This window comes from Cervus elaphus, chromosome 16, assembly GCF_910594005.1.
Source record: "Cervus elaphus chromosome 16, mCerEla1.1, whole genome shotgun sequence".
NCBI lineage: Eukaryota > Metazoa > Chordata > Mammalia > Artiodactyla > Cervidae > Cervus > Cervus elaphus.
In genome coordinates, this window is record NC_057830.1 from 11597746 (window position 1) to 11605049 (window position 7304).

Sequence of the window (7304 nt, forward strand, 5' to 3'; positions counted from 1 at the left end):
TTGGGGACTGAAAAAGAATTCCTGTTCTAAGTTCTTCATGCTATTTCTTTCAAGTTTGGTGCCTGCTATAATACTGAGTCCTCTTTAAATCAGATACTGAAAAGTAAAACTAAAAGCCCAAATCCATTCAACAGAGAATTTACTGTGCAGATTTGAGATAAAATAAGCCACAAATATTTGAGCAGTATCAGGATATACATTGCACAATCTAAAAAAAGTTGGTCAGGATGATTTGAGTTTTCTCACTGGAAGAACTGGGGTAGTTAATGTGACCATTTAAATTGCTTCCAACATTTTATTCACACCAATCTCAGAAGATTCTTAATTTCAAAAAAATATTTTGCATTAATAGAATTAGCTCTAAGTCTGTTTTTTTTCCCATCAACACTTAATACAGTTATATCAGTTTAGAAATATTTTAGGAATGATGTGCTTTTATTAATTTCCACTAAAAAGCATTTATTAAAAACATGCATTTGTTGATGCAGTTACTATACACAACTGGTTTTATGTGACTCCTAGTCTCCTGATATCTGCCCTCCTGTGAGGCACCAGATGCACCTGGATTTGCATCCCAGCCCAGCAAGTTATTCATCCCAGGGCTCTCTTGGGCAACTTGGTTGATTCTATGAGTCTCTAATTGATGAAGATAATAATTTTTTATCATAATGGCTTTGTAAGGATGAAATGATACATTGATAAGAAGTGGACAAGTTGGCAAAGTATTCAATGGAATCTAGTGGGTTCCCTTTTGCAGCCACTTGAAGCCAGCAATGATGCAGTGGAACAGAGTCCAAACTGCCATATCACTGTGTGTCCCCACATCACCCTGCAAAAATCTCACAAAGGAAAAGAAAATACTACAAATGGGGAGACACATTTCATGCACTATGATGTCAAAGGAAAAGCATATTTCCTGTCCAAAACCTGGAATACATTTGAGCTATTAATAATATATGCTGCACTCCAGAGTATTTTAATCAAGTCTCATGAATGACTTTGGATCAAAGAAACAAATCAGTCAACAGAAGTAGAGCCTCTAGGGGACTTACCTGGCATTTCAGTGTCTAAGACTGCCTTCTGAGCTTCCCTGGTGGCTCAGTGGTAAAGAATGCACCTGCCGATGCAGGAGGCTTGAGTTCGATCCCTGGTCCGGGAAGATCCCACATAACTTGGGGCAACTAAACCAGAATACTGCAACTACTGAGGGTCACGGTGCCCATACCCTGTTCTCCGCAACAACAGAAGCCACCCAGTGAGAAGGCCGCACAACTCAACTGGAGAGTGACCCCCACTCGCCGCAACTAGAGAAAAGCCCACACAGCAGCAAAGACCCAGCACAGCCAAAAGTAAATAAATAATTTAAAAAAAAAGACTCTGCCTTCCAGTGCAGGAGATGTGGGTTCAAGCCTTGCTCAGGGAGTTGGGATCCCATATGCCTTGTGGCCAAAAACCCAAAACATAAACAGAAGCAGTATTGTAACAAATTCAGTGTGTGTGTGTGTTAGCTGCTCAGTCATGTCCAACTCTTTGCGACCCCATTCAATAAAAGACTTTAAAAATGGTCCACATCTTTAAAAAAAAAACAAACTTAAGAAGTAGGGCTTCTGTTTCCTTAGTGCCTTATATTCATGCTGAGAATATGGTGCTTTAAAAAATGTTTATTTGAAATAAATTTTGAAAAGATGATAGGGCTCAAAGTCCAAGAAATGCAAACGATGAAGACACATGGATATAAAGGAAACAGTTTCCCTTGTACACTACTGATCATTGCCCTTCCTGAAGGCAGCCTCTGCTGCATTCTTGAGTATCTTTCTATTAAAAGCTATATAGTAGATAGCTTTTATATCTACTATATATATTAAAAGATATGTAGTAGATGGATGGGTGGATATGAATATGGGCATAGTTACAGATAGAATCTTTTCAAACATGTGCATGTATCTTTAGGCTAAAGTGCTGGAAAAAAATATATTATCAGCAGTGTCTGTATTCTTCAGTAGCACCACTGTTACTTTTTTGGTCATAATTTGATGGTGAAAATATTTCAGTGCAAGATCAAAGAATACTTTTATTATGAATGATATTAGTCACCTTTTAGGAGACATTTTCTTTTTTCCTGTGGACTTTTTGTATCCTTTACCCATTTTAAATTGAATTCAGTCTTAATAAGATATTTAAAAATGTATTAGGGTAATAGGAACTTTGTAATCTGGGTTACGAATGTTTTCCTCAGTTTTCTATTTATCTTTTGGCTTTTCTTATGTGAGTCTTAATATGCAGACATTTTACATTTTTCTGTGAACAAGTCACTCTAAGATTATAAAAACATAAAATTTGCCACATGCTGAATTTCTAAGTGTATTTTGCTGTTTTGAGTGTTTAGAACATTGCATTTTAACAGAATTTTTTCTTCTTTTCCCTCTGGAATTATCGTCTCTCACTCTAAAGAAAGATAATAAACATATTTCTAGAAGAGCCGGCGGAGACCAATATGGATTATAGAAATGGATTGCATTAAAGACCGCATAGTCTCTAAGACTAGATTAAGGCATCATAACTCATTTGATACCCTTAGAGGCCTTGCTTGGCAAACATAGGCAAATGATTTTAATTAGTACATTGTGTGCCTGTAAATGGATGCTTCTAAAGAGCCTGAAATGAGTTCTTTTCTTAACTGATTCTTTTAAGATGCCTTTAGTTTAGAGAGAAGCTCTGTGAGGTACTCTGACCCCAGGAATATTTTGTTGGTGTGGCCAACTACTTTTACCATTTCTGGGCATGCCTGTCATAGATGGTAGGCATATCTTGCCCTGTTCAACAGCAAAAAAATTGTACTCTTAATATAAGTTGAGAAAAATGTTTTATTAATGGCCTTGTTTATATTATTGATAGATGTAGGTATGAGTTTGTGTATATATAGTTCTCTAAAAGACAATGACGAACCTCAGTAGTTTCCAAAATATTTTTCACTAGCCAGTAGAGCCCAATCTGATGAAGTTTCTCTATTTTACCTGCAGAGAATCAGATCATCGTGTATTATGTTGGTAAATATTTAAACACTGTCATTGGAAGAAATTTTATTTTATAAAATTATTTTAGAATTAAAGTTATCTTAGACTTAGAATTTAGGTAGTAGAAATCTGCTTGAAAGCCATTTATGTAGTCATTAAAAAGATCCTCAATGATGAAAAATAATTAAAGGTGAGGGGTGGGTTCTCTTTACTCTCAACCCCTCAGAAGTCTCTGACTTGTGTTGCTACATGTCTACCTATGGCTTTATTCAACTGTTATAACTTAAACTCACAGGGCTGGTTTCTTTGGGTGAAGGCTGCTGGATTGCTCTTTTCCCAATAAATACAGAGTCTGATTTTTTTTTCATGGTAAGCAGACAAAGATTCTCTTTGAAACATGTAGTCTGAGCGCCAAACACTGGATCCATTGTCTCTGACACAATAAGTGCCACATTCAGTCTTTAGAAATGGTGAGCCGTTTGCTTGTATTCGAGAACCAAAGACGTTTTCCACATCCAGAAAAGTGATGCACAGCTGAGTTTTCAATAATGCTAACACTGTGTGTGAGTGTGATTTCACACGGTGATGAGTACAGTGTTGTCCCCTGACTGGTATATGCCTCTCATGGATCAGCTTTGGGTTGCTCACGATGAGTTATTCACTGTGTTACACCAATAGAACTCAATCACTTCAAATGAAAATAGAAAGGATTTCTGCTCATGTTTCATTTTGCGTGTGAGTGTATAGCGCTAGATTATATTTGTCCTACATATTTTGGATGTAATGTGGCATTCCAAATTAAGGATTGCCTTGTGTCAGGTTCTCCAGAAGCTGACTCTGAATTGAGGATTTATGTGCAAATGATTTATTAGGAAATTGCTCCCAGGAGAAACAGGTAAGGGAGTAGGAGAAACAAATCAGTGAAAGGAAGGAATCCAGGAAGGGTACAATTTCTAACAAAGTTCTAACCTCAGCTGGATCATACAGGAGAGCTTTACAGATCAAGTTAGAGCTCAGATTTTGTCCCAAATTGAGGCAAGGGACCTGGGCTTTCATAAGTCACTCACAGGCTAAGAGCCACCCAGTTCGAAGGGGGACCCAAACTCTCAGATACTCTCACGTACTTCCAGTTCTTGGCACGGGCAGGCAAAGTGGCATCTGTGGTTGAGGGCATCTTCTGAAGATCGTCAGAAACGTGGGTCCACAGAAGCAAAAGCACCAAGAAGCTGGGGGTGGGGTGGGTGCAAAGAAATGGCCAGAGTGCTTCGAGGGGGTCCAACACCAAAGGCTGTTTGCTAGAGGGTTACTACTAAATTCTGATTAAAAGATTCTCAGTCACTGAAAAGAGATCCTTCATTGATTCTGATACATTTTAAAAGAATTGTTACTAAACTGATAAATGATTCTGGTCGGACATTGGCTTAGTCAAAGACTATACTATAGGAAATCTTAATACTCTTTAGTCTTCCTCAAATACACCAGGTACACTTTTGTCTCAGGGGCTTTGTACTTATTTCTTCTGCCAAGGTCTCACTCCACAGATTTATATTTTGATAAAAAGTGAGAAAAAGTATGATAGAAGGATTTGGCTGTTTCACTCTGATCTAACCTTGCCATCATTGACTAGATGTTCTATGCTGCTTAATGTGAGGCAATTTGAAATACACAGCATCTTCATGAATATTTTTGCCCCAAACTATTTAAACAGAATCTGATCAGACCTCCTTTTAACTTCCAGTTTACAACATAATTATGATAGTTTTATACATTCAATGTCCTTTGGATATGAAGTTTGCTCATATGCTTACTGCTGGAGGAGGAAATGGCAACCCACTCCAGTATTCTTGCCAGAAAAATCCCATGGACAGAGGAACCTGGTGGGCTATAGTCCATGTTGCTTACAGCCAGGCTATAGTCCAGGCTGCAGAGAATTGGACACAAATGAACATGCACGCATGAATGAGTGACTGAGCAGACACAAATGTGTTTACTGCTTATCTTGTCATCCTCCTTTCTTCATCTCGGTTCCTTTTACCTGGAATCATTTCCCTTGTATCTGAAGCATATCTTTCAGTGTTTGCCTGACCAATGTGGTAACCACTAGTCATGTGGATATTGAGCACTTGACTTATAACTACTCTGAACTGAGATTTGCTTTAGTGTAAAGCTCATCCTGGATTTCAGAGACCTAGTACAAAACTGTAAGAGATCTCATTAATGATTTTTGTATTAATTACATGTTGAGATGATATATTGATATATTGGCTTAAATCGATCAATATTCAGATGGATTATCCTTCTATTTTTTTATTTTGCTTTTGAAATTATGGCTATTAGGGGATTTAAATTTGTGTCCCTCATGTTGCCTTTGTTGGACAACTCTGTTTTAGAAGTTTCTTTAACAATGGTCTATTGGTGGCAAACTCTTTTTTTTTTCATATTTATTTATTTAAAAAGTTAACCATGAAAATTTTATTATTGGGTCATTATTTTTTAAACTATTACATGCCATGAGTATGGACAATTATTAAGCTGATGAGAACAGATACTACACTTGATTTTAGACAAAAGACTGAGAAGTACTATGGCAAATTTTTAATTTATTTTTTTGGCTGAAAATTTATTTTACATTTCCTCTTTTAGTATTTTTTTTTCACATGTGTTAGGCTAGATTGAGTTATTTTTTTCTTCTCTTGAGGATATTATTTCACTGTTTCTGGTTTCCATTTTTGGTGATAGGACCATGTCAGTCAACATGGTCACTCCTTTCCCTCTAATTTGTGTTTTCTCTGACTGCTGTTTGAAAAATCTGGTTTTTAATATTCTGGTATATCATTATGATGAATCTAAGTATGGGTTTCTTGTTATTTATCCTGCTTGGGATTCACAGGGTTTTCTGAAACTATGTATTGGTTTCTTCTGTCAGTCTGGGAAATTACTAGTTGTTACCTCTCAGATATCACCTGGCCCCCATTCTGTTTTTCCCGTTCTTCTGAAATGCCAGTTAGACCTATGTTAGACTTTTACCTTATCTTATATTTTCACCTACATTTTATGTTTTCCTTATTTTTGTCTCTGTAAGGTGTGTATTGAATTAACAGTGACTTAGACGGTTAAGAATCTGCCTGCAGTGCAGGAGACCTGAGTTCAAGCCCTGGGTTAGGAAGATCCTCTGAAGAAGGGAATGGCAGCCACTCCAGTATTCTTGCCTGGAGAATTCTATAGACAAAGGAGCCTGGCAGTCCGAGGGGTCGCAAAGAGTCAGACATGACTGAGTGACTAATGCTTTCACAAGGTGTAAAAATAGAAGTATTGAACTACTTCTTCATAATTACCTAACATTTTGCTAATACCTTTATCTGTGTCCAATATTCTGGTTCACCTCCTCCATGGAATTTGTTTAGTTTCAGTGATATTATTCTGAGTACAATTTTGAGTACAATTTGCTTCTTTTCAAATCTGCTTATTTTTGACTTAGTCTATTCAGGCTGCTTTAACAAAAATGCCAGAGATTGTATGACTTAAACAAAAACATTTGTTTCTCACAATTCTGTAGGTTGTGAAGTCCACGATGAAGGTTCCACCAGATTGGTGTCTGGTGAGAGCTAGCTTCCTGGTTCATAGATAGCTGTCTTCACACTGTGTCCTCGCATGGAGGAAGAGGTGAGGGAGCTCTCTGGAGTGTCTTTAATAAGGACACACATCCTATTCATGAGGATGATTACCTCATGAGCTAATTACCTCCCAAGGGCCCCACTTCCCAGTAAGATCACACTGGGAACTAGGTTTTAACATACGAATTTCGGGAGTGACACATTCAGTCTCTATTTCTTGTTCTTTAATCATATTTTAAACACTTCTTTTCTTTTAAAGATTCTAATACAATATACTTTATATTCTATGTCTAATAATCCCCAATATCTGTACCCTTTGCAAGTCTGATTTTGCTCTCTGTTATTAATGAAGACTTTCTTTGATAGTATCTTCTTTCCTTATATACTTTGTGATTTTTGACTGTTCACTGTCTATATTCTTTGGAATTTTTTTTTCTTTTGAAAATTCTTTGAGACCTGTGTTTAGGATTGAGCTATTTCAAAAGGATTTATATTTGCTTCTTGTAGGAGTCTAGGGGCACTGATAATCCAGTGCGACAACTGTAAATTCTCTGTGTCACGTTGTTGGAACATCCAGTTAGTCAAAATTTCAAACTCCTGTGGGGTCTGCTTGTGGAATGAATTTTAATATCTTTTTTTTCTCATCTCCAAGTAGGCAGTTTTCTCTGCTGTCCCC

General features: G+C 37.1%; 1 pseudogene; it reads right to left on the minus strand.

Annotated features, from left to right (window-relative positions):
- Positions 1–5491: 5491 nt before the first annotated feature.
- On the minus strand, positions 5492–5598 carry LOC122673124 (annotated as a pseudogene).
- Between the last annotated feature and the right edge of the window lie 1706 nt (positions 5599–7304).